This window comes from Xyrauchen texanus, chromosome 3 (genome assembly GCF_025860055.1).
Source record: "Xyrauchen texanus isolate HMW12.3.18 chromosome 3, RBS_HiC_50CHRs, whole genome shotgun sequence".
In the NCBI taxonomy this organism is placed as follows: Eukaryota; Metazoa; Chordata; class Actinopteri; order Cypriniformes; family Catostomidae; genus Xyrauchen; species Xyrauchen texanus.
Window position 1 is genome coordinate 16,294,305 of NC_068278.1, and position 27,112 is coordinate 16,321,416.

The window sequence follows — 27,112 nt, forward strand, 5'->3', positions numbered from 1 at the left end:
GCTAGGGAGGGTAGTGTTGCATGGGGTGACCTCCTTGTTGTTGCGATTAGGGATTCTCGCTCTCAGTGGGGCGCATGCAGGCCCAGACTGGCCATCGGGAGCACCGGGACAATTCCCCATGGCCTGGCGACTAAGTTGGCCTGCTGCCAGCCAGCGTTTTTAATTTTTTTATTTTTTTTTTTTTTACCATTTAAAAAAAAAAAAAAAAAACATCATGAATCGGTTAGTCTTGACTGGCAAGGCTACGATTCGACTTTACGCCTCAGACAAACGGTTAAACAGAAAATGTGAGCAGCACCCGATGATGGAGAGAAAACGGCCAGGTGGAGCAGAGAGGGAAAGAACAAAAAAAAAGAAAGCACTCCAAGAAGAAGCAGCAAAATGTTGCAAAATTACTGACCTGTTCAGGGCTTCAAGTGCAGGTCAGTTTCATCTGTAAATACTGTACTTTTTTCTTCGTTAACTTGGTATTGAACTGCTAGCAAATGTAAGCAGTAGCGCCCGTCTAACGTTACATTCATGGAGAAATCAAAACAATTGAGTGCACACAGAAAACTCACAGAAGAAATGTACTGAGGTAAAAATTCTAATTGTTGATTTTTTTATTTATAACATATGATTTAGTTTAACATAACACAACTAAGGGAGCTGTTTTGCTGAATATTATCAAGATTGAAAATGTTACATTTGAATTTATTGTTCAGTAAACAAGTAGCGTAGTTCATATTTATTATTAAGTTACTTACATTTTAGACACAAACCATATTAACTGTTTTTGTTCTATTTCACCGACTAAAATAGTTCCAAAGGAAAGCTACAGCAGCGCGGCATTTTGTTACTGAATGATTCAGCGTTTTGAACGAATCTTTTGTATGAATGACTCGCTAATTAAGACGGTCACTTGCAGCCACCTATTGGCATTAGTTTATATACACTTATGAGTGAGAAGTAGAGAGGTAGAAACCAGAGATGGGACCAAGTCACACATGTGCAAGTCTCAAGTAAGTCTCAAGTCTTGAAGGTTAAGTCTCAAGTAAGTCCCAAGTATTTTTTTCTTGGGCAAGTCAAGTCTAAGTCAAGTCACAGGCTATGTCAAGTCAAGTCCAAGTCAAGTCACAGGCTATGTCAAGTCAAGTCCAAGTCAAGTCACCTTATTATTGTAATTTTACCTGCAGAATCTGATCATAATAAAGTGAAAAGACAAGATATAAGGAACTGTCAGTAAATTACAATACTCATGTTCAGTAAAATACATCATAAAATTATTTATTTTTTACTTCTGCCAACAGTGTTTGAAATGTTTTAAATTTTCAACATTGAGTCCATAAAACAAATAACAGCTTAACATCCAACAGACTCCTCTCTGAACACCTCCCTCTCTCTCTCTCAAACACAGTTACATACATTAAACTTTGTTACATTTCTCCTCTCTCTCACACACACACTCTCTCACACACACACTCTCTCTCACACACACACTCTCTCTCTCACACACTCCCACACTCACTCTCACACACTCTCTCTCACACACTCCCACACTCACTCTCACACACACTCCCACACTCCCACACCCACACTCACTCACTCACTCACTCTCGCTCTCACACACACACACACACACACACAGACACACTCACTCTCGCGCTCTCACACTCCCACACCCACACTCACTCATTCACTCACACAGAGTATATCCATAAGCCTATTTTTGCAATGTCTGTGAGTGGGAAACGTTGAGGTACCAGCGCGCGTGAACGTCATGGCAACGTACAAAACAAAGTACCTCGCGCGGGAAACACTTAACGTAAATGCGGCGTAACTAACGTAAATCAAGCAGGCTAGTATGCAGCATAAGCCACGAAGTGTTGGCGAAATAAAAAAATAATGGACAGATTTTTTTTTCCAGAAAACTTCTTGCACAAAATAAATTCAAGCACTTTCAAGGACCTGTATCTATGTATGTTTATTTTCAAGAACTTTCCAGGGCCTTGAATTTTATTTTTCAGATTCACAAACTTTCAAGGATTTCAAGGACCCGTGGGAACCCTGCTATTATTACATTAGCTAACTACCAACTAACCAGATAAAATTAACAAATTGACAAGCACTTACTGGGCAGAATGGCTCTTCAAATGGCGGATCGAAATTGGAGGTTGTCGTCTGGCTGTCCGCGATCTTAACGTTGCATGTCTTGCAAAGCTGTTCGATCTTTTGCCATCTTGATAATAATTTTTGAAGCCGAAGCGATGACCCTCGGTAACTTTACCCCTCCGGCTGACATGTTGATGTGTTATCTGATCTAAGTGGGCGTGGTGTGCGTAAGGTACGAGAGGGCATGGCTGATGATAGCCTATAGTGTCGACCGTGATCCAGTCATGACAAAACTATTCTCAGCCTGCGCTCCAGCTGGATCAACTTTTTTTTTTTTTAATAATTTATATATTTTATATTCAAACTGAAAACATGATGTGATTAACACTCAAGTCATTCAAGTCTTCATGTCTCAAGTCAAGTCAAGTCCCGAGTCTTTAACTTCCAAGTCCGAGTCAAGTCACAAGTATTTTATTTTTTGTCAAGTCAAGTCACAAGTCATAAAAATAGCGACTCGAGTCCAAGTCACCAAGTCACAAGTCCCCATGTCTGGTAGAAACAGCTTTGGACTTCTAGAATAAATGCTTGTATGTATGTTATGTGCAGACCCATTTGATATTAGGACTGCTTTACGTCTAGGTTGGTTGTTTATGTTTTTATGTTATGGTCATACTGTGAAATAAATGTAATTTAGGGGGGGAAAAAAAAAACAAGGTTGTCCGTGTTTCTACATTTTATTTGGGTGCATAGGATGGCCTGGATGGGTGTAGGATTTCCCGGCCTGAAATTGTGTCCCAGTCTGGCCCTGGGCGCATGGTAAATCGTGCATGGATCGTGGGGAATAGCATGAGCCTCCCGTGAACAAAAACAAAAAAGAAACCATAATATCTATAATGTCTATGAGTCATCATTGTGTAGTTTGATTATATTTGATTGTAAATTGTGTATAACATTTTTATAATTAGTTAATAATTGTATTTAGAACCCCAGTGAGCAAAACGAAGGTGACTGTGGCAAGGACGTTGTTTAATGAAAAAAAAAATAACAACATTGGGAGAAACCAGACTCACTGTGGGGCACTGTTCCCCTCTGGCTAAACGGCATGAATATAATGCCAATATTACTTATGTATGTGCCATGCAATCATGGTATCATATTATTGGTCATATTAGCATATTTGTGCTGTGGTATTGAAATTGGTATCGAGAACCGTGAAATTTTACTGGTATCCGTACAGACTACGGAAATGTAGGTACCGTGACAACACTAGTACAGACATTGAGGCTCCAAAATGAGTAAAATCCTAAAAGCAGTTTATCATGCAACCAAAATCCAATAATAACCAAAAAATACGATTTGGTGTATAACGTGGGACTTTTAACAGTAACCAGCCCATATACCCTGGGTACTGTTATTTTGAAATGAAAGCCTCTGTTACCATGCTCTCTATGTATTTTACAAATGAAGCTTTTTATGGCCTATATATGCAACCAATAAAGTTGTTTATTGATAAAAACATTATAATAACGACAACAATTGGCATATTTTTTTTTTAAGATAAACAATAGTTCCAAAAAGGAACTGTCGGCATAATTAACCTATATTCTGAATAATATGTTCGATTATTTGAACAAATCAATTATCAAAATAGTTGTTTTGTGCAGCACTAGGTATCACCCACCATACCAAACTTTGAAGGGGGACCTCAGATGATTCAGGCCGTTTTCTGTATAGAAAAAGAAATCCCCTGCAAGGGGAACATAATCTCTCGTAGTCATTATAAAACTTTTTATTAAAACCATGGTAAACCGTTCCTCACATACGCACTGAAAGAGTTTTAACTGCAATGCCACATTCTGATTGATCTTTGAGCTGTGCTGTCAGGGAAACCCCTGAGTGAAGCGGAGAATGTGGACCTGTTTAGTGGTTTGTGGGATGCAGGTTTGTTTATGGTATTTCCGTCTCTCTATCTCGCTCCCTCTCTCTCTCTCTTTTGTTGTCTGTCTGTCTCACCATAATCAGCTCACAGTTTTGGCACAAGAACATCTTGTGTTTCAAAACCTCCAACATCTAAAATCCTGTGTTATAAACCAAAACACATGGCTTAACAAGTGTAGTATCTTGGGTTGCCACAGTGTACAGTTTTAAATGGTAAAGAGGACAACACCAGTGTGACATTTTATACCGGGTAAAAGGGGGAAACATTATGAATGGAACTTTCAATATAATAGCCTAATGAATAGAACAGCCTTAAATAAAGAATAGTTGCCAAATGAAGTGCGACCCATGATAGATGAACCTAAATAATGGATTGAAAGCCAAATGTTCTTTACCAACGTATCAAATTACACCAGCAGCAAAGTACATGCACTGACAGAACACGTTTAATTTCAGTTAGTGAATATTATGTACATGGTGGATATCTAAAACACCTCGGAATCGGAATGACACAGTAAATGCTGTTAGACGCACTGACATGCGCTTGAAACTATTTATAATATTTTTAAGAACAGATGACAAAAGACGTCCATGCGCACGTATGATGTGCTGTTTGTTCAGAGGCGTGCAGTCTCATGGAACACGCATATGTAAAGGGTTCTCACTCTTTCTTTGTTTTAGCCTTCAGAATTGTTCTTTTTGCAAGAATAGTATCGTCTATGAGAATGCTGCAAATGATCCCAGTCATCTCGGCTCAGGAGGTGCTTTGAGTTTTATTTCCACAAAGCAGTTTGTTGTGAGCGCAACTCTGTAGGGTCACTTATATATATATATGTTCACCAATTTTTCAGTGATTATTATCATCATTATAATTATTATGTTTACATATATAAATTGTTTTTATATTTTAATTTGTAGTAGTAATTTTCTGCCTGTTATCATAGACATATAATAATAATAATAATAATAATAATAATAATAATAATAATAAAATATATATATATATATTATATCGTCCAGCCCTAGGAGGGAACAAAACAAATGTATTTGTTACACCCCTGAAAAAGGGGAGAAATAATCACGAGAGTGATAGAGTCAGGTTTCCTCACTGAAAACTTTAGTGTTATATCATTTCAACAGTAATGCATTTTACAGATCTACAGAAAATAGTAGCTTTTATAGGGCTTATTCAAGTCACAACAGCATACTCTGTAATTCACTGGAACATAAAATCATTTTTCCAACACAACAGCTGTCAATCAAGCACAAAGTAGTTTTAGCTCAATAAACATTACTACATTTACCAAAAATATCGATAAAGTGCTTGAAACACATTATGCAAATAACACAGCAAAATAGATATTATATAGGTATCTGTTAATTCACAATTGACATAAAATGGCGGCTGCTCTCATTACGAAGCTATTTTTATCTATAACCGAGCTAGGGCTCCGCTCACACACGCACATTTTAAACTCGGCAAACTTAACTCTCTCACTTACTCAAAATGTTACTAAAACACATCTTCAACACTCTTAACATGTTAAATCATCATTACATTTACTCAACTCAGTTTATTATCAACAACACACCTGAAAAAGGGGAGAAATAATCACGAGAGTGATAGAGTCAGGTTTCCTCACTGAAAACTTTAGTGTTATGAGGAAAAGACCGCGATTTCCCCGGAAACTTGGGTGGAAGACAAAAACAATCGATCACGCCAGCATAGATTAAGATCGCTTTAGCGATCACAGATTAACACTTTACCCATAAATTAGGCACTGCAAAATTAATTAATCAATCTAACGTTTACATATTCCTCTATTAATTTTTACCCTTTGTGCACATGTCAGATTTGAACTTTTTAACACATTTATATGAATTGACATTATATGAATTGTTTCAATCCCTATTCCTAGTAGGCTACTGGATGCATTGTCTTTTTAATCTTAGATACTTTAAGATCCTCACATCCTATTAATTGACTAAAACCCTTTTTGCCCATTACAAACAGCAAGTGTTTCTATAAACTGTCACATATTCACACACATTCAAAGTCATTACCCTTCCAAAGCAGCTAAACTGGATCCTGGGATGAAAGGTAAGAAAACACCAACATTAAACCCACAACAACCCACAAATAAGTCATGTATTTGCCCGGACAAGGAAATATCCAATCAATAGCCAATGATGGAGAGAATGGATGAACTAGGTTCATTGCCAAAGAGATGTTGCCCTTCACAACTGTTGAAAAGCCAACTTTCAAAAAGTAGAACAACATACATTTTAATTGCACTTAATTTTTTCAGTTTCATTTGAATACTTTAACACTTTAACCCTCTGTGGTCGACGGACGCGCCGGAAACAACATAAAATAGTCCGTCATTTTTGGGCATACGGATAAGTGTAAGACATCATTAGAGGCTATAAAGGGTCTACTTTTATTTGTGTATACTCACAATAACAACAAATCCTTGAGTTTTTGTAAAATAAAGAAAATATAAAGGGTGCGCTTTCAGCTGTCTCTGGGTTTTCGAGCATATTTCTGAAACACGTCACAAAAATTTACTGAAACTCCACGAATACTTGGCACACAAACATGAAACATATGTCTAAAGAAAGCTTAAAATATCTACTTTTAAATAAATAATAAAGACAATTTAAATTTAAAACAAATATTCTCCTGCAATGTAAACTGTATGAAACAAAGTGATGTACAATTTCTCCTGGCTCAGCTAATTAACCCTAATGTGATTCAATCAACATTTTTCAATTCAAACGATTTCAATCAACAAACATTACCTCCCTACCCTAATCCTTAACCCAGATTTTCCCAAAAAAGATTCTGCCATGGCAAACGTTTTACGACTTAAAAAATTCTACGGCACACCACTATCCCACATTAGCTAACCATCGTCAATATATTTCCTTTTCAAGAACTTGTGGATGTTTTCTCTCTGTCTTAGTAGTGCGTTTACTTGTAATGTTTGAAATTCGGTTATGCAAAAAAAAAAAAAAACAAGTCACACAGGTAGGCTACGCTGTGTGAGGTCACGGGTGGCAAGAGCGCTAAATGGGTAATGAAAAAACAATAAATTTGCTTCTTTCCTAATTTGTAGATTTGTTCTTGCAATGCCACAACAAATTACAGGGATACAAACTCATTAGGGGTGAAAAAGTTAAGACAATCACTGGTCCAAAAAAAAAATGTTTCTGGGGATATTCTTTTTAAAGAATAAGTTAAAAGCACCAATTCTAGCTATTTTAGTGATTCAAGTTTATTCACGTTTACAATTGTGCAGAATTAGATGCAAAATAAAAGAGTATTTTGGTGAGGCTTGCTTCTGTTTCACATTTGTTCAATTTTATTAACTGCTCAGTGACCCCTTCTGGAAATGTCACTAGGTGGCAACAAATGAGCGTCTTATGTGCTTTGAGTGAGTCAGTGAATCATTTTGAGTCGTTCATGACCAAAATCTACCAAGAGACTTTATAGTGTTTAAGCATTAAAAGAACAAAACAGATCTACAGTCTTCCTTCAGTCTGAGCATTATTTTTCATCCAAAAAGACAACAATAATAGTCTAATAGTAGTGAGTTTCAATAACATCCTTAACTTCTGTTTTATTAAAACTTTTATGGCTACAAATCTACCGACTTCAGTATAAGAATTATAAACACGAACAGATCTATGGTATAATTTTCCTACAGTAGCCTATTTAAACTGCTGAGCGTGGCTTTTATCGGAAAAGACCGCAATAATAGACAAATAATAATAATTTTAAGTTTCAATAATGTTCTTTGTAAAGCACATTTCACATGAGTTGAGTCGAGACGTCAATGCTCCGTTCTTCGCCTCCACATGACAAGAGTTGCTGAAAGCGTCACAGAGGGGCGATTTTACAGGTTTGCCACGTAAAAAAGCGGGAGTTGTGCACAATAAACATTGAAAATATGTATTTGGAAGAGAGAAAAAAAGCTTGCAGTTGCTTTGATAGCAAAAAGTAATATAAAGACTCGTTTATGTTGAGGTCGAAGCGTTTTCTTGGTGAATTTAAATGAGTTCAATAACTGGGGTCTCTGATATTCGTAAATGATAAGGTAATATTTAATTAAAATAAATTATGAGACATTCAATGTCTCTTCACAAAGTTGGACTGTTTTTAAATATTTCTTGTTGCTTAGTACTCTGAAAGACATTATTGGTGAAGTAAAACACGTGTGTGTGTGAAAAACACTTTGGTGTGACGTCACGTCATAGACTTCAATGTATTCTGCAGCGCTGATGCGAGTCATGTGATGCATATAAATATCACTCACTTTTGCACATTAATCATTGCTCATCACAATCACAAAAGTGACCGATTATGCTTTCAAAATGTCAAATTTCTCAGAAAGGTGAGGAGTTTGGAACCTTAAAATATTTTTTTGTTTTTTATACATTTATTTATTTTGTGGAATTTGATAATTTTCCACGGCACTCCTGACAATCTTCACACTAGTGTGCCATGGCACAGTGGTTGGGAAACACTGCCTTAAACCTTAATCTATCAATTTTGTGGTGCTTCTTTGACACTTTCGACTCACGTTTTGGCTCACGTGATGACTCATTCTTTTCATAACCTGGTCCTTTGCATCCCAAGTGCAACACTATCAGTTTAATTTGATCGTGCCAGAACAAATGTAATGCAAACTTTAAAAAGTTTCGCCATACAATTCATGCATTAGTATTTAAGTTTTTGATGCCATAAGTTAGCATTGTGTGAGGAACAAATCTACAAATACAGTATGTATTATGAACTGATAATCTGCCATTTTTCTCGTGATTTGTGTGAAAGCGAATAAATGTAATTGTTGTAGCGCCTCTAGTTTTTATTTCAACAGGAAACTGCCGTGATATGTACAACGAGCCACATAAAAATTATTTGGCAAATATGTAGGTTTAGTACTGTGATTCTATGTGACCAGATTGCAATATTCAGAATAGTAAGTGATTTAGAATGTTTGTTTTTTAATAATGAAATGTTTAAATTGTGTTATTTTTTAATTTTATTTTTACATTTAGTCCCTCCCTAATATTATGGTGCAAATAATGGGGGATCTTGGAGGCCTGGTAAGCTAATTTGTGCGTTTAAAATCATGCGATTAATTAAGAACTCTGCCATTCTTCATGCTGTAATACACAGATTGAATTTGACACCATTGTGTTCGATGTGATTTAAAAAATAAACCTGTCCTGAATCTGAGCTGAAAGAACAGAGCAGCAGCGACGCGCCCTCCCTTTCGCTTGCTCTCTCTCACTCACATATGTGCGTCTAATGTTATTTGCACTTTAGAATTTAGTAATCATCAAAGCTCAACAAGAAAAGTATCACCCACGAGTGCCACGAGGACATGAAACTTGAACCCTAGCAAAGTGTTAAGACTACTACAGTCAGCAGTTTTAAGAAACTTGCCAGTCAGACACTTGTGGATGCACGAGACAAACTGTTAACCGAAAATTATTCTGTTTCTATAAAAATGTCCCGAATGTAAATTTGTATATTGTTTGTAAGATTGCAAAGAGATGCAAGCACAAAACAGTAAAAAAAGAAATAAAAAAAGGGTAGTTTTAATGAGAACAATATGAATGGAGGCTTTTTTATCTTGGCATATTATTATTATTATTATTATTATTATTATTATTATTATTATTATTGCTATTTTCTCCATAACATGTAATTACTGTTTTTTCTTCATTCACAAGTTATACCCAATAGGAAATACCTATTAACCTAATAACAATGAGGTTAGTTCTGAGAAAAGGTCTACCATCATTTTAAGGGCAAAATGTCGCTTGTTTTAATATATTGGTGTGTAATACAATGACATTTAGACATTTTTAAGTGTGACTGAAGTGTCCAAATACTTATTGACCACTGTATATAGGCTTAAGACACACATTATTTCCACTAATAAGTTTAGAGAGAGTGAGACACAAACTAAATCCTTTTCAGGTTTCGACATCCTATTGAAGCCAGAGATAAGTTTTTAGTTTCTCTCTCTTTTGCTCTCCACCAGTATTAAAATGTCAGTGTGGTGTGCAAGGTTAGTAAAAACTGGAGATGACACACTTTACAGTAGCAGTGCATTGTGGGAATTGCCCACTCGATTACTCACACTGGGCTTTCTCAGCTTTGCTCATTCATGGATAATTCCCTCTCTTTTCTCATGCACACATTGGGTATGAAGTGGCTGTTGTTCAGAGGTTTGTGTTTGAGACCTGTGTGTGTTTGTACTTAAGAAGGAATTCTTTTGTCATTGAGTTTGGCTGTTTGCTGCTGTGATAATTATGTTGCTGCACTGTGCTCCTGCAGAGAAAAACTCTCTAAACAGGAAGGTGGGTGTGTGTGTGTGTGTGTGTGTGTGTGTGAGTGAGTGAGAGGAGGACCGTTTACAGTGCCTGTAGGTTGAGCCCACCATCATTTCCGCTTGGTTTTGAAAACCAAACTTAGTATAGCCACAAAAGCATGCACAAACCATTCCTGTGTAAAATTATGTTAATGTATGAGTATAAGGAGTTTATATGTCTAATGATGGCATGTGGTGGTATTAGATTTAACCACTGGAGTCATATGGATTACATGAAAGTGAGTAAATGATGATAGAATTAAAATTTTTGGGTGAACTATCCTTTTAATATGCAGAGACAACTAGAAGTAAGGCATTTTTGGTTGATTTCACCTAGAAAATTGTAACGCACTTTCAAAGCATTGCTCACTTTGTTAGAGCATCCTGACAAGCTAGACCTGGAAACATTTTGTTGATCAGTGAAGTAAGTTTGCATGGGACAATCTGTTTGTCACCCAGTGGAAGACAGGAGTCTATCATTATAAATGAATTATTTTGAAGTTCCGTTTGGTGACTCTAGTGGTGCAGTTTTAAGGATAAATGAGCTTGTGTGTTTGAGTGGATGTTTTGAATGGAATGCTGACGATGATGTTAGTGCACTTGTGTGCGTGTGTGCGCGTATGAGCGAGTGTGTGTATTCAGTACTCATCCGGAATAATGTGTAAGAAGTAACAAAGGCAACTACTTAGGTGTCCTGTCCACACACGTATACACAAACTTCTCTGTTGGCAGTAACACACCTGAATTCTTGTGTCATTTGTCTGGATCAAACACATGCAAGTAACTATATATAACCTACAGTATATACAGTATAATCTATGTATATATCTAACAAAAATTATAATAGTCATGTTTTTGTAATACCTTTAATAAGGCAAGAAGGACATTCATTCTTCATGTCTAACGTTAGCTGGGTTTCCATTCACATATATTTATGCAAATTTTGGGAGATGGTATTAAACATGCTGGATATAAACACTAAGATGAAAGTAAAGCTTCGTTAATGCACTTAAAGAATACGCTTGCATGAGGTGGATATATTTTTTATTCGGTAAGAGGACATGCACATTAAGTATGATGGAACACATTTACCAGATATATTCCGATAGAATCAAAAAAGTTATGTGACTTTGCCTCAAGCCATATGAATACATATTTCACTCATCAAATATCATCAATATTAGCGCATAGCATCTGAAATGTTACTTTGGTTTTTCTGAAATGCTAAAGCCTGTCATCCAAATGATTGGCTGCTGTTACCTTCCAGAACTATCTGACATGCTTTTGCTCCCAGACAGAAGGCAATCTGCTGCTGAATGCTAGCAAACATGAAGTTTGTCAGAGTGTATTGTTTGCATGCTCTAAACCACAAGCAATTCATTACATTTAGTAAAAGAGCCACAATGGTGTAAACTTAAAATGGCATTAGATTGCTGCCATAACTGTTGGTAAGATTTTAAAAAGACTGCTTTTCCTACAGTACAAAAGTAGCCTAAAACAATGTCTAAATAGCTGTTTGGCTGTTGGTTTACATTAACCAGTTGGCTGTGCTGCCTTGATGTCAGCCAATTTATTAAGAGTTACATACTTATCAATCCATTTTGATTTCATGTCGACTTTGAGTGCCAACATAGTGATGTCACTAGATGGCAGCAGAGTGTTTGTGTGGTCAGCATGTGGTCAGCACAGGCATCAGCGCATGGATGTAAACTACTGGGTTTTATTTAGCCCCAGGTAATGTATGATTGAACTGTATTAGAAAAGAAATATGTGGAGTGCATGGCTGGATCTACCCCTGCTCACTATCTCTTGCTTTCTCTGTCCATAAAGGGATAGTTTACCCAAAAATGAAAATTCTGTCATAACTTTCTTACATGGAACACAAAGGGATATGTTAGGCAGAACGTTAGCTTAAGTCACCATTCACTTTTATTTTATGGCAAAAAAAATGCTGAGACTGGTGACTGAATGGTGACCTAACATTTCCTTTTGTGTTCCTTGGTTTGGTTGAACTGTTGCTTTGACAGAAATACACCCTGTATAGTGTAATTGTTACAAAGTGTGTCTGACCACCTACATTCTGTTATTAACTGGCACTCTAGTCCATTCTGTAAAAAACCTAAATGTAAATTATTCACACCAGTGAGATGCTGAGTGCATGCACAATAGCAAATATCCGACCAACGCACCAACTAGCCAATCAGAGCACAATGCTGTGACCTCAATAGATCAAAATGATTTTGGTTGGCACATAATGTGTGCCAGCACATCCAGTCTTTGTCTCATTATTCAGAAAGCTTTTTCTAGGGCTCTTCAGCTGATCTAGGATCAGCTCTCCTGTCCCACCCACAGAGTGAAACCTGTAAAACAGCCTCTCAATGCTACTCAGCCTCTCAAACCAGCTGTACTGGTATCCTGTGAATGAACCACAGTTTTATATTGAGAAGAACAGCACATACATTATTTACTTGTGTTGTTGTTGATGTGTTTTTGAGAAATAAGAAGAGAATTGCTGTGCTCAAGTTACTCTGTATTGAGAGAGTTTTATCTTCTAGTTTTTGTACTAGTAATTTACCATTTTTGCTAGTTGTCAACTTGTCTGTACGTCTGTAGAAAATAATATACAACGTCTCTTGTAGAATGTTATTTTGTTTGATTGTTTTATTTGGTCTATTTGTAGTTTTTTATTGTCATATTCATTTTTGTTGTTGTTGCGTTTATCACACTGTAAAACAAAATCCTGTTAAATTTATGGTAAAAAACTGGCAACTGTGGTTGCCAGAAATTCACTGTAAAAAATACGGTAACCAAATTTCAGGCTTTACGGGATGCAATTTTGAAACCTGTATAGTTTGCGGTGCATTATCGTCATTTAATATTATTCAATGATAAACTTGATATTAACCTTCTCAAACTGTCAAAATCGGCTTTTTACTTTATAAGGTATTATTAATCACCCTAGTAATTACAAAAGGGCACATGATAACATGAAGTTCCTCAATAATGACCCTTCCAGGAACAATGAGAACTGTCTCTACATGTTTATTGGTCAGTGTCACACACCATCAGGTAACACGTGGAATTAAAATAAAACAAGCATTTTTACTGTAAAAATTACAGCCAATTTTTACAGTGTATTATTGGTGGGTTTCTTTCGGTCACGTGAACTCAAGATATACATTTTGACAGTGTGCTCCCTGGGAATCAAACCCATGAACCTATATTGCTAGTACCATGCCTTCAGGGTCCATGTACCTTTTGGATAATTTGTTTTCATTTTTGTCTTCAAAACGAAATAACCAACAAAAATGTATCACATTTCCCGTTATCTCTCTTTATCACATCACAACAATTCACGATGTATCCACTTATTTTTAAATTTAAAAACAAATATCCAAAAACAAGAAAACTGACTTTTCTTTCATGCATATAAACAGAGTTTAGAACTTGAATATTTGTTTTGCACATGTGACTCTCCTATTTCCGTTGATTGGTCAATACACACCGTCATCTGTTCTTCCTGGAGTTCAAATTTGATAATTGATTTTGCAGATAGATTGTAATCCTTTTAATGAAGAACATTCATATATCTTAGAAAAACTTCTGATTGCTGCATGTTTTTTGCAATTTCATTAAGCATTGGACACCTGGAAATGATAACACTGAATGCACAAACTTGCTTTTGTCACCACTGAATGGGCCGGCAGTGCTTTTTTATCTAAAACATTAGCACGGTTATAAATTGGGATGCTGTGCACAGACCTAACTGTAACTAAATAGGCTTTGTTATCTGATCATCATTATTGTTGTTGTTGTTGTTGTTGTTGTTGTTGTTATTATTAATTATAATTTAAACAAGCCAATAATTGCAGGGGAAACAACAAGGTGTATGTTTGTTGGATGTGAATAAGCCTTGCAGGACATTGTCATTGTTTTGAGGAGTGAGGATGCAACATTTTAGGACCTTTAGGAATTAGGAACATTTAGGTTAAGGCCCTATTGTTTTTTGACCCCCCCACTACATTTATTTGTAGTTACAGCTTGTGCTTTCTAGTCTTTATTTTGGAAGTGTTAAGTTCATTGTCGGGGTGTTAACTGCGTGCTATACAGGCCCGCTCACCATTCCATTGAATTCATGAAATATCATTTTTGAGTGAACTATTCCTTTAAAGCTGTGTTTTTTTTGTTTTTTAATATTGTCTTGTATCCCAGCTTAATATGCAGAGACAGCTAGAAGTAAACCATTTGTAGATTGATTTCCTTAAAGTGTAATACTGTGGTAGACGGGGGCTGTTTTTTTAGAAAGCTGTTTAAAACAATTCAGAAATTTTGGAATTTGTTGATGCTTGTGGTGCAGAAATAATGTTTTAAATGGTTGATTGGGCTGGTGATTTAAGGGAGAGAGCAGTAAGGAGAACAGACAGACAGAGGTGAAGTTAATGAGGAGGGAGGAAGGTGGGTTATTGTTGTCTGCGTGTCTGGTGTTTGTTAGAGTATTACTTGACCTGTCAGTTTTAATTAGTGATGCCTCGTCCCCTATGATTCATTGCCCTCAGCTCTCTCTCTCTCGCGCTCTCTCTCTCTCTCGCGCTCTCTCGCTCCCCTCCACCTTCTTTCTTTCTTCCTTTTTGTTTTGATTTTTTTTCTCCTCCCAGCAGTCAGATGCCCATGCTACCAGTGCTTGTAGGAGAGTTTGAGGGTAGAGGGCATGTATACAGTCAAACCCTCAGCAGAGGGGCTTGTCTTCGGTCAGTTCAAGAGAGCAGATACGATTCAGAGACAGTTTGACTTGAGAAGAGGAGCACCGATCAGAAAACCCATCCTCACCCTCTGTCTCTTCACACCCAGGGGGGGAGAGACAGACAGGAGGAGGTGGAGGGAGGAAGGGGGTGTTTTGTGTGGGGTACCTCCTCCTGTCTGTCTCCCTCCCTGTTTGTCTTAACATTGTACCGATTATCTACCTGTTTCTGTATCTATCTGTATCTATTTTCCAGAAGATTATTGATATATATCAGGATTTTTTTTCCGATATAAATTGGGCTGTTCGTTGCACAATAGTCTTTGTCTTTTCAAAATATTTTCTCAACACAACTTTGGTAAAGTGTGAGTGGCAGGGTAAATTAAAGGGGGTTGCACACCGGATTTGTCTGGCGGATGACGTGGCATGCTCTAAAACGTGACTGTTAATTAGAGGCCAACTGAGTGAATTGGAAAGTATGCAAATCAGGGTTCTAATTTAAATGTTGGCTAATTGTGATATATCGATGCCTCAAAAATATTGATTACGTGCTGATAATTAAGCAGTATAAATATTTTATGACATCACTATTAATTATCTAGCTGTATGTCTGTTTGTCATTGTATTGCTAGTTTATCTGTCTCTCTGTCTGTCTGTCGTGTTGATTATCTGTCTGCCTGTCTGTCTGTCTGTCTGTCATTCAGTTGTTCTGTCTGTCTGTTTACCTTTCTATCCATGGCCAAAGTATTAAGTAAATAATTGACACATAATGAAATTATTTATTAGAGATGTAACAACGATTGTTAAATTCTGGGTCGATACCGATGTTTAAAATAACAATTTGGCCGATTCAGATTTTCAGCCCTGTATCACACTATCTTTGAATGAGCACAAATTCAATCATACAAATTTATGAAACGACTTTTAATATAACCTTCTTTCACATGACAAAGATGCTTTCTTTCTGTGAAAAATTACTTTTTTTTTTAGCCTGTATAAAAGTGAGTATAAAAGCAATCAAATGTAAAATTAAATACAAAAGATTATGGCTGTCGAATAGTCGTTTGATCTCATTTGACATTACATGAGATCACTTTAAACTCTAACGATGAGAGCAGCACTGCAGCTCTCACCTGACTGAGAAGAAGAATTACACCGCTCGCAGTCCAGATGCTCTCTAAACTTTCCAAACAGCTTCAGGTGATGTAGATCGCAAAATATGAGGGAATTATAATGCAAAAATACAAAGTAAATACAGAAGCACTCTCGTTGTGGAATAAGTGGAGCTGCCTATGGCTTTAGTTCAAATGATATGGAAGCAGATCATGTTAATAACTACAAACTCTGAAACTGACATTTTTCTGTGCAGTCAGTGCCTCTTCTATGAGTTGCGCGAATGTCCCAGCCCCGGTTGATGCACACTCTGTCGCGGGGACGCTCATCCCTCGAGCGCGCACACTTAATTCAGCTAGATTATAATGCGATGTGACTCGTGACTTATTGAATCATAATTTATGTCAGTGCATTTCTTATTGTGAAGAAAATTGGTAATATGCAGCTTTATTTATAATAGAGAGTTTGTTTTTTGTGAGTTAAAGATGGATTGAAGTAAACAAAAAGGTGAGAGAAGTCTTCGTCCCATTATACACTGCAACAAAATACGTTTTTTGCTTGTTTTCCCAATATAAATATGTAAGTGAACTATACTGCAGAAGGAAAAAAAGGTGTGTTTTGTTTTTTTAGTGAGAAAATGCGCCTGTTAGAACGGTTACTGGAAGAAATGCTTTAGCCAATAGTTACATGAATGCTGCTCATACTCGATACTGTTGGATCTTCTCCAAATTTGCTGCTGGGTAAGCAAATGTTGTCCAGTTCGACCGCAAATAACCAACGCATATAAACAGATAAACATCAGCCTTTGCCATCGGTGAATGACATCGTATTTGCCAATGGCAGTCAACAAGGCAAATATAGTTCAATACCGATGTTTGGCAGATAAATCGGTGCATCCCTATTATTTATATGAATTTCACACTTTCTGCCTGTGTGGATCTCTTCAGTCAGTGGGTCAGACACACTCGTACAGAGCATGGAGTTTGTACTTGAGCAGGGGCATGCCAGTTTGGGTCTGTGAAATCCACCTCTAGTCAGTGTTTATAACAGGCGCTCCACCACAGAGCATGTTAATGTCTTTCTGACCGCTCAGCGGGATCAAGCATAAATTATTTATTGGCCATTTGGGTAGTAAAATGCGTCTCAGATGTGTCTCCTGTGACCACTTGTGTTTCAAAAGAAGGGACTTTGTGACTATGACCCGTTTTCACCTGGTATGAAAATGCTTTTTGGGTGATCCGATCACTTGTGTTCAGCCATAAATACAGGTCTAAACGAGGTCTAAAATGTTTTTTGATCTTATCACAATAACCACATACGAATGTAGTCAAAAACGCATGTGGCCACATTGCATTTGAGGTGTAAACGCTAATCCATCCTGTTTACATCTCAGGTTTAAAAAGAAATAACCGCCTGATTTGAAAATTTTAAAAAGCGGATACATATACAATCACGAGAACTTCACGGATCTTCTTCAGTGTGTCTGATATAAAAACAGATGAGAATCATGAACACCCAAAGCTCCTTTAATACAGGTAATCTACTAAAATAAAGGATAATTCTGCTTGACATTTTTTGTTTGTGCTTGGATTACATTTCGGCCACATCTGGGAGAAAAAACAAGCTTTGACTTTTCTGACTTTGTTGCACTTTATTATCATGCGGTAACTCACTGACACAGTGATTTGATGTATGCCGTCATGAAACAGAGAGCCTCCCCTACAAATCCGAACACAAGTAGCCACAGCAGACACATTTAAGTTCTTGGAATGTTTCTATTCAAATGGCCGTTTATCGATAAAAATGGTGTGCGTTTTTGACGTCATGCTTAAAAAAACCAAAACACTTTGTCGCATAAGTTTTGGTTTATCGCAAAAGTAACCTGCCCTTATGCTGTTTCCATACAGAAATGTGTGTGTATCGTTAATTGTGTCTGAATTGTCCCCTGAAGTCTTTGTAAAATGGTGAGAGTATTGAGACAATTCATTGAAATTAGCCAGCTTAATGTCATTTTAATTACACAAATAAATGCAATCAGAAGACAAGGAATTGCAATCAAAAGAGAACAGTTATCCATCTGATAGGACTGTAATATTGGTCCTGTAATAGGTGCAACATCAGGACCAATATAGCAGTAATATAGCAATGATGCTTTTTTCGTTTAGTAATTTATTACAATTTTGGCGGCATTTTTTCAAAAGTAAGAAAAACATTAATTTAATAGAATTAGGCTATATGTTAATGTTCCAGAAAAGCACACTGATGTTTTTCTCCTGGTATTGTGTATTTAATTTAAAACATCTTTGTGCCTAAAAATTATGTATTTTTTTGTATTGTGGGCTAATTCCTTGACTGCCGTCTATTATTTTGAATGGTGTGAAAAAGAAACTTTAATAAATAAACGGATGGCTACCGTGATTAAATTAATCGCATGATATGAGATATTTGTGTTGGCACTCCTGGAAGTGTCATGACACAGATGTGTTTGCAGCATTGGATCTGTGCAGGTATGCCATTAAGACCAATGCATAAGAGTATGAGTGATGTTTCACATATAATAAACTGGCTTCATGTCTTCATGATTAACACAGGCTAACGACTGGGGTAAATTCTGTCATGTGACGCTATATTTTTGCGTTAATGCCAATTTTATTGAGTATTGACATAGTTTATGCAAGTTTATGCGCTAGAGTTAAACGGAAAAATATGATGTCGACACTTGTGAATTGTTTTTAAAAGAATTAAAGAAAGAGTGACAATTTCTCCCAAATATACTTTAATTTTAATCCAAGCACAATCATTTAAATATTAGGGATGGGCATTTTGGTCATTTTGTCTGCTCGAAGTGATCACTAGAGTACTTGTCATGTACTCTGAAACACCAGAACCATTGCATAAGAAGACTCTGTGTTCTGTTCCATTAGCTGCACTCTGTCTAGAAGTTTGAAAGATAGAACTGCCTGGTGTTTTGAGCCATGTCTCTGTCCCAGAGAGAAAGACATGGTGCACTGATTTGGAGCTTGTTGTTTTAATAAGACTGAAGGTTCTGCTGAAAATCATCACATAATTAGAGGTAGACTGATAGATCAGTTCTACCGATTAGTTGGTGCCGATAGTTGCTTTTTGGAGCTATCGGTTATGGGCAAATATATGTCGATGTTGCCGATAGTTTTCAACATTTTTGTCATTTCAAAATAAGAGTCTCTAGTTTGTTTCAGTATTGTTTATACTTAAAAGCCCCGTGTTATGTACCAATTTTTTTCTGGTTAAATTTGGGATTGTTCTTACACAAAAAAACTGCATCTGGGATTTTATTCATTTTGGACTCTTTGCCTGCCATAGTTAAGAAAGAATATATATATTTGTTTTACATTTTATAAATCAATTAAAATAACCATTGGCCAATTAATCTGTTATCAGCCTTTCCCACCACCTTGCATTCTTGGTGGTCCAGGTGTGTCTGTATGTATGATCTTTAATTTTCATTTTATCATACTAAAATACATTTTTGATGACCTTTCTTATGAATGTGTGTTCAGTGTTGTCTTTGTTCAACACCATCTTTGTAACAGGGCCATTGTGGCATTGTTGGCCTTCATCCAGAAACAAAGAGCTGTGTGTGTGTGTGTGGATGTGTTTTCTGCCAGATCCATATTTGATGAGCTGCTACTTATCCTTTCCACGAGCCTTACACGCACGCACATGGACACGTTTGTTTCCGTCTGTATTTCGTGTGTGTGTGTGTGTGTGTGTGTGTGTGTGTGTTTGACCTATATTTCCCTGCTCTTTGTTTTAAGGATGTCACTTTGAATAGTCTCCTACACAGACTGTGGATTGTGCAGAGATTGCTCTGTCTTAGATACATGGATGTATGCTTATGTGCACACATACTGTACAGTACATGCTGCCTGGCGAGAGATTTGGGGTCTATGGGAGCCTCTTTAAAAGCTTTGTCTAAAGAAAGATAATTTCTGGCCAGACCACTGCTATTCTATCGTGTGTGTGTGTGTGTGTAACTCACCCTCATGTTGTTTCAAACCCATATGACTTTCTTCCATGGAACACAAATGAATATGTCAGACAGAATGCTAGGGAGTGACAGACTCAGTCACCATTCACTTTCATTGTATGGGGATTTTTGTGAGAACTAACGGTTTATATATTTAAGTATGAACTTTGAGGTGTTTGAGCACAGTATATGAATCTATTTTATAAGCGGGTATACTGTATGTGTGTGTGTGCGATGGTGTTCTTTGTGTGGAGTTTAGTGCCGGCAGCGTGCTGGGAGTGCTTTGGGGGGAAATCCACCCAGAGCCTTTGTGTCCTAATTGAAGTTGTTCAGCTTGGCTTATCACAACCCATGCCTCTCTATGTGTGTACATGTGGGGGTGGGCAGGGGGAAGAGGGCTGTCTTTTGAGGGTTTGTAACAGTGGTTCCTTGATGCCCAAGGCGTGAAGCATGAAGTTCATTCTCTCTCTGTCTGCTAATTAGCATCTTTATCAGTGCAATGAAGTGAGTGCTTGTAAACATTGATTTTATTCATTGCTATATCCATGATAGAGTTCTGTCTTTGTAGTTCAGAGAGATTAATTAAGGTGTCTTAATGAGGGATAGAGATAATGCTTGTTGTCTATGGAGAGATAATGTTTGCTAATATTTAAGCATGGGTACTCGTTATGATATTTTGCATTTAATAACATTTCATTAAATTAATATTCCAGGTTCACTATTCCAACTTAAACGGACAGTTCACCCAATAATGAGAATTATCTTGTCATTTACTCACCCTCATTCCATCCCAGATGTGTATGACTTTCTTTCTTATGCAGAAAACAAATGAAGATTTTTAGAAGAATATTTCAGCTCTGTAGGTTCATACAGTGCAAGTGTATGGTGACCAGAACTTTAATGCTCCAAATATCACATAAAGGAAACAAAGTAATCCATACAACTCCAGTGGTAAAATGTACAGTATATCTTCAGGAGAGGAGGAGGAACGAGACAAAATAATTTTTGGTGGTAATCAACATAATGCCACAAATGCTGTAGATTGAGCTTAACTTGTATTGAACTTGGAATATTATTTGTATGTGTATTACAATAAACAGAAAATCAGACATTCAGTATGTCAGAGGTTCTTCCAAGACATTGATGCATCATATCAAAACAATGCACAATGATCCAAATATACAGTATAGCATGTTAGAAAAATTAGTTTACAGCATATTTATTTTTTATTTTGGAGAAAAAAACTGCATTTAATGTCCTGGATTGATATTGATAGAGAACAATACCAGTTTTAAGTTTCATAATATAACATCAAATATATAATATAAGTGTGAAATATATCACCTATGAATTCACAAATTTAAAGTAAAACATTTTAGTTTGGCAGTATTTCTCTCCTATAGCCACAGAAATCTGGTTCTGATCTATTTACTGTCTCCTTTCTCATTGTAGGATTAGCATTAATGCTTTTCATGTCCGTTTTCATTGTCTCACCACCTGATATCTGTACTATGTCTCATGTGAAAAAACAAAAGTTATATAGAAAAGGCAATTGGAGTTGCTACCTTAATTTAAAATAACAATACTTGCATGGATGATTAAGTATAAGCAATTCATCTTGTGTAGTTATAGTCTATATGGTGTGGTGTGACTGATTAATCATTTCTGACATGGCAGGCAAACATACCATCTCACTACATGATTGAATGTCACAACATATTATGTTTCATGCACTTGTACCAATTTGAGCATTTTGATGTATAGCTCAGAATTCATAAGAAAAGTTTCAGTAATGGAATCACAAATATATTGTTTGACCCACAATAATATAAAAATCTTGGGTCACATGGAAAAAAACTTGGCACACATATGTCCTGACTCTGTGGCATCTAGGTTATTGTTCACTCACATTTAAAGTACTGATGTGCAAAACTACAAATTTTCAAAATCAGCTGGTCAGTGGGTTTCCTTAACGACTAGTCGACTTATCGATCTTAAGGACTCCTTGAACAATTATGCTGGTTTCGGGTTCACATGACCCTGATTATATGCGTTCCTAAAGGCCCCAATATACTTCATACGAAAATGAAGAACGAAGGGGTGTGACTTTATTTAGAACAAAATCTGGCCATTTGTTTGAGTGTTTCTTAACAGCCTGCCTGGGCATCCTTACCAGCTGCTAAACACCTTACTGCAATTGGTTCACTTCATCGGTAGGTTTGACCTGGAGCTCCAACTACTTTTAGGCATACAGCTAATTTTATTTATGTTGTTCAGTCAGTCAAAATCAGTCTACATGAACTAGAGGTAAACCGATACATCGGTTTTACCGATTGATCAGTGCCAATAGTTGCTTTTTGGAACAACCGGTTATCAGAGGAAAAAAAACCTATGCCGATAATTGCCAATATATTTTTCCCTCACCTAATTTTTTATTCCTCATCTTGTGAATAATTTTTTGGAAGAAATGCTTTATTTGGTAAATACTTACACAATGCATTGTAACAGAGTCAAATATCTGTTGTTTCAAAATAAGAGTCCCCGGTGAGTTTCCGTCTTATTTATAGTTAAAAGTTCCTCATTATGCACAAAATCTTAATTTCTCTGGTTATTATTGGGATTTTGGTTGAACAATAAACTGTATCTGGGTTTTTATTGCTTTTAGACTCTATGTCTGTGCCTTTCATAGTAAGGAAAGTTATTATACAAATCTTCAAATGCAGAAGAGTAAAGGAGAGTTTGACAGCGGTTCACAAGATTTGAAATTCACAACTATCAAACAAACTTTGCACTTTGTTATAATAAAAGCTCCTGGTGAACGTGATATAAACACGACTGCACTTGCAGTGTCAAAATTAAAAACCCAGTTTGGGATGAAGTAAATAGGACAGAAATATCTTAATTTATCTTTAACAAATCTTATCCTGAATAAAATAATAAGTATTATATTATAATAATAATCTTAACTGGGTTCCACAGTAATAATTTGGTACTATGCAATATTCATCTGGATTCCAAAAATAATTGAAGTAGTTTTTGCACATCTTGTTCGTTCACAAAGCAAAATGTTTTAGTAAAAATATATGAAGGTAAATAAGATTTTTATTAAGCTTCCATGCATGATTGTTTGTTAAACATAAGGATAAATGTGCAAATTAATGAAAATGAAAACATTTTTCTCCCCTGTGTTAATTTAGTAAAAACTGTTGGAAACATGCCTTCATTGGTGTGTGAGTGCGTGTGCGTGCGTGTGCGTGCGTGTGCGTGCGTGTGCGTGCGTGTGTGTGCGTGCGTGTGTGTGCGTGCGCGCGTATTTATCACTTTGTGGGGACCAAATGTCCCCATAAGGATAGTAAAACCCGAAGTGTGTGTGTGTGTGTGTGTGTGTGTGTGTGTGTGTGTGTGTGTGTGTGCGATGGATGCCTCAGTTCTCATCCAGTGAGACAGAGAGAGTAGAACACAAACACTGTCAACCTCTACAGGATTATTGAGAATGAGATGATGAGCTTCCAGAGGAACAGATCAGGAGATTTAACATGGGCACTCCTCTGTGGATTCTTGCATCTCTCTCTTCATCTATCTGCATCCTTCACTCTTTCATGTCTTTGAACCAGCCTCCTGCTGTGGGGTTTTCTCCTTTTCTCATCTCCTCTCCTCCACTGTTTAATGTTTTCTGGCATCTGTACCTGAGGTACTATGGGACTAGTCTAGAGACTAGGGTCTAGTTTAGCGTTCCTGCTGTCCCCTGAAAACATGTAAACACGCACAATATGGCTGGGCAGTATGTTGAATATTCATGAGCGATGAAATATTCCTTCTGATTGTGTTGCTAGCTATAGAAGTAATTCCCCTAAAAATGTTAATTCTCTCATCATTTACTCATTTAGTTCACGCATCCTCCTTGCACTTGATGTATGCATGCTCGCATCTTCAAGCAAGATCCGAGTGGAAGTAAAGTTTTTTTTGGTAAATTAGGACATAATTTTTTAATCTGATCTCTTCAGAAGACAACGGAGTCTGTGATTCATTTCGTTTTTTGCCGATAGCTGCATATATATATATATATATATATATATATATATATATATATATATATATATATATATATATATATATATATATATATATATATATATCCTTCTGTTGGTAAATGTATTGACTATAAAAAGCTTATTTTGATAAAGGTTGAGCCAAGTGTTCATCATTCCAAAATAAGACTCCCTGGTGTGTGTCAAGGCTTGTTTATAGTTAAAAGTCATGCGTTTTGCACAAAATCCAATTTTTCTGGTTTTTATTGGGAGTTTGGTTGAATAATAAACTTCAGCTGGAATTGTATTCATTTTTGACTGTTGTCTCTGTGTCTGTACCCATGACAGTAAGGAAAGACTAAGACATTTTTGTTAACATTCTATACATTTATTTTTTTTAAATCGGTTATCAGTATTAATCAGTTATCTGCCTTTACCTCCACCTTAGTTATTGGTATCTGCAAAATCCACTATTGGTCGACCTCTAACGTCATTAATCAGAAATGTACACAGACGTTTGAACTTAATCATGTTCTTCTGAAGCAAGAAAGTCATGCACATCTGGAAGTAAATGATGAGAGAATTTTCATTTTTGAGTGAATTATTTCTATAAGTAGCACATGGGGGGCCACATTGTTCTCCTTTTTGAGATATAATGTTCAACATTGATTTAGTTCTTGTATCTTTTAAGCTGAGAAATTCTTGTTCTCATTCTCATGCATGATGCACAATTTTCTGAAGTTTGAGACTGGTGGGATGTTCTGCTGAATTATTGCTCTGCAGATGTTGATACTTTATAAAGGCGAAGCATAATTATAAATTATTTTATCATCTCTACTTTCCTGGTAATTTATTATAACAATTAACTCACTCTCTACATCAGGGGTCAGTATTATAAAAAAATATAAAAACAATATTATTAAAATAAAAAATGTATTCTATTACATTAAAACTTTTAAAGCTACTCAAGTTATTCAGCCAAAAGTAGTGAGTGGTTTTCTCATTTCCTTGCTGTTTGATTAATAGCCTTTATATGACATGGCCTACTAGAAAGTGCTCAATTCAACATTTTGATGCAAATATGATTTTTGTCACACTGTTTACGCTAATTTTAGACCAAACCGACTAAGTTTACATTAATGCTTCATCGAGACGGGCATTGGCGGATTTATGAAGTGTATTCGATCATTTAGGCATGTACCCGCAATAATGCTCAAACATTAGCCGGCAGCCGCCTGTCAATCAAACACGCAGCTACAGACATCAGGAAATAAAAATAAATCTTTTTTTATTTTATCTAGATCAACCAACCAGTGGTTGTCTTGCTATCACGATCGATGTAATGAACGCCTCTGGTGTAGGTGTAGAACATAGGCTAAGTCTAAAAAATTATTCGAAAGATTATCATCGATCTCTCTCATTTTTTCTTTTTTACAAGATTGTTTTATCGCCCAATCCTATTGATAACATTGCCTTAATCTCTCACAGCAGCTCAATAATCTCAGTGATAGAAAGTTAAATTACAGACACATTATAGAAACAGAATCTAGTTAGCAGAAATATGAAATTTACCTCGATATGTTTCTTCAAATTAGTGGCAGGCTAGAGCAAGTTAAACTCACATGACACAATCAAAATTACAGTTACAGCATTTAAAATGAACTCAAGTAAAAGTATACAATTTTTAAACTACTTAAAGTACAATTCCTGTGAAAAATTACTTAATTACATTAACGTGAGTATTTGTAATTTGTTACTTTACACCCCTGATCAGAAGTGACAAGCGAGACACATCACTGTTATAACTGGCCTTATTATGCTTCTTTTTTGACCACTTGTGTTTGGACTTCACTGGAGAGACTCAATTTATCCGGCAAACTTTATCATTCCTGGACACGTTGGCCAGCACTAAAACTCTGGTGTGCAGTGTAAGGCAGGCGTTCAAATGGTCACTGAACTCGTGTTACGAGCACTAACTGTGGTTTTTGTGTGATTACTTCATTCTAATATATAATGCCTCCCACCATCTGCTTTCATGGTGGTTGATTTATTAAAAGGGTCATATAAGGATGAGCGTTAACGGCGTTAATAATATAGTGGCGTTAAAGGAATATTGCGTTGCAGTATTATTGTAGTATTATTCTGATGAAATTGAAACTTTGTAATGCAGCACTTTTCATACTACTATCTCCTTCAGAAGAATCAATTATAATGTATTATTATTCTTTTGTAAATCACTTTGGATAAAAGCATCTGCCATATGAATAAATGTAAATATACAATGTTTAAGGACAAAAGGTTGTAAATGATAAAATTCTCTATAAGATATATATAATAGTGAGATTGTTTTTTGCTATATCACCCTGTTGTTTCACAGACAAACACTATTTTCTGAAGAGGAGGGGGTTGTTACCACATCGGATCAAAACCCTGTTGAAAGCATTGCTAATGTAAAAGCTGGTCAGAGAGCGAGAGGGAGGAAGAGAGAGAGAAGAGATGAGAAAATTAGAAAAATACAGAGAGAGATGAGAAAAGTAGTGAGTCTGACAGGAAGAGACATTTAAATGAAAGAAGTCTGTTGTGATCCAAACACTTCCTTGTTGAAACACTTATTCTTTTCAAGAGACCGTGCTGTCAGCATTGATCCATACAGGATCAACATGTCTGAGAGTGCTATTTATAGAGTATAGAGAGATAAAATTAGAATTATTGCATTTTGTTAAGTTGTAAGTTTGTTGTACTTGCTTGTTGAAAACTGATGCGATGCAAAAGGTGCTCAGAGTGGATTTTAGTAGGTGGGTTGCTA

General features: G+C 36.3%; 1 protein-coding gene across 1 annotated transcript in view; it reads left to right on the plus strand.

Annotated features, from left to right (window-relative positions):
* The window catches only part of abr (ABR activator of RhoGEF and GTPase), a 225,662-nt gene that overhangs the window by 14,336 nt on the left and 184,214 nt on the right, over positions 1 to 27,112 (plus strand). The window lies entirely within an intron of this gene.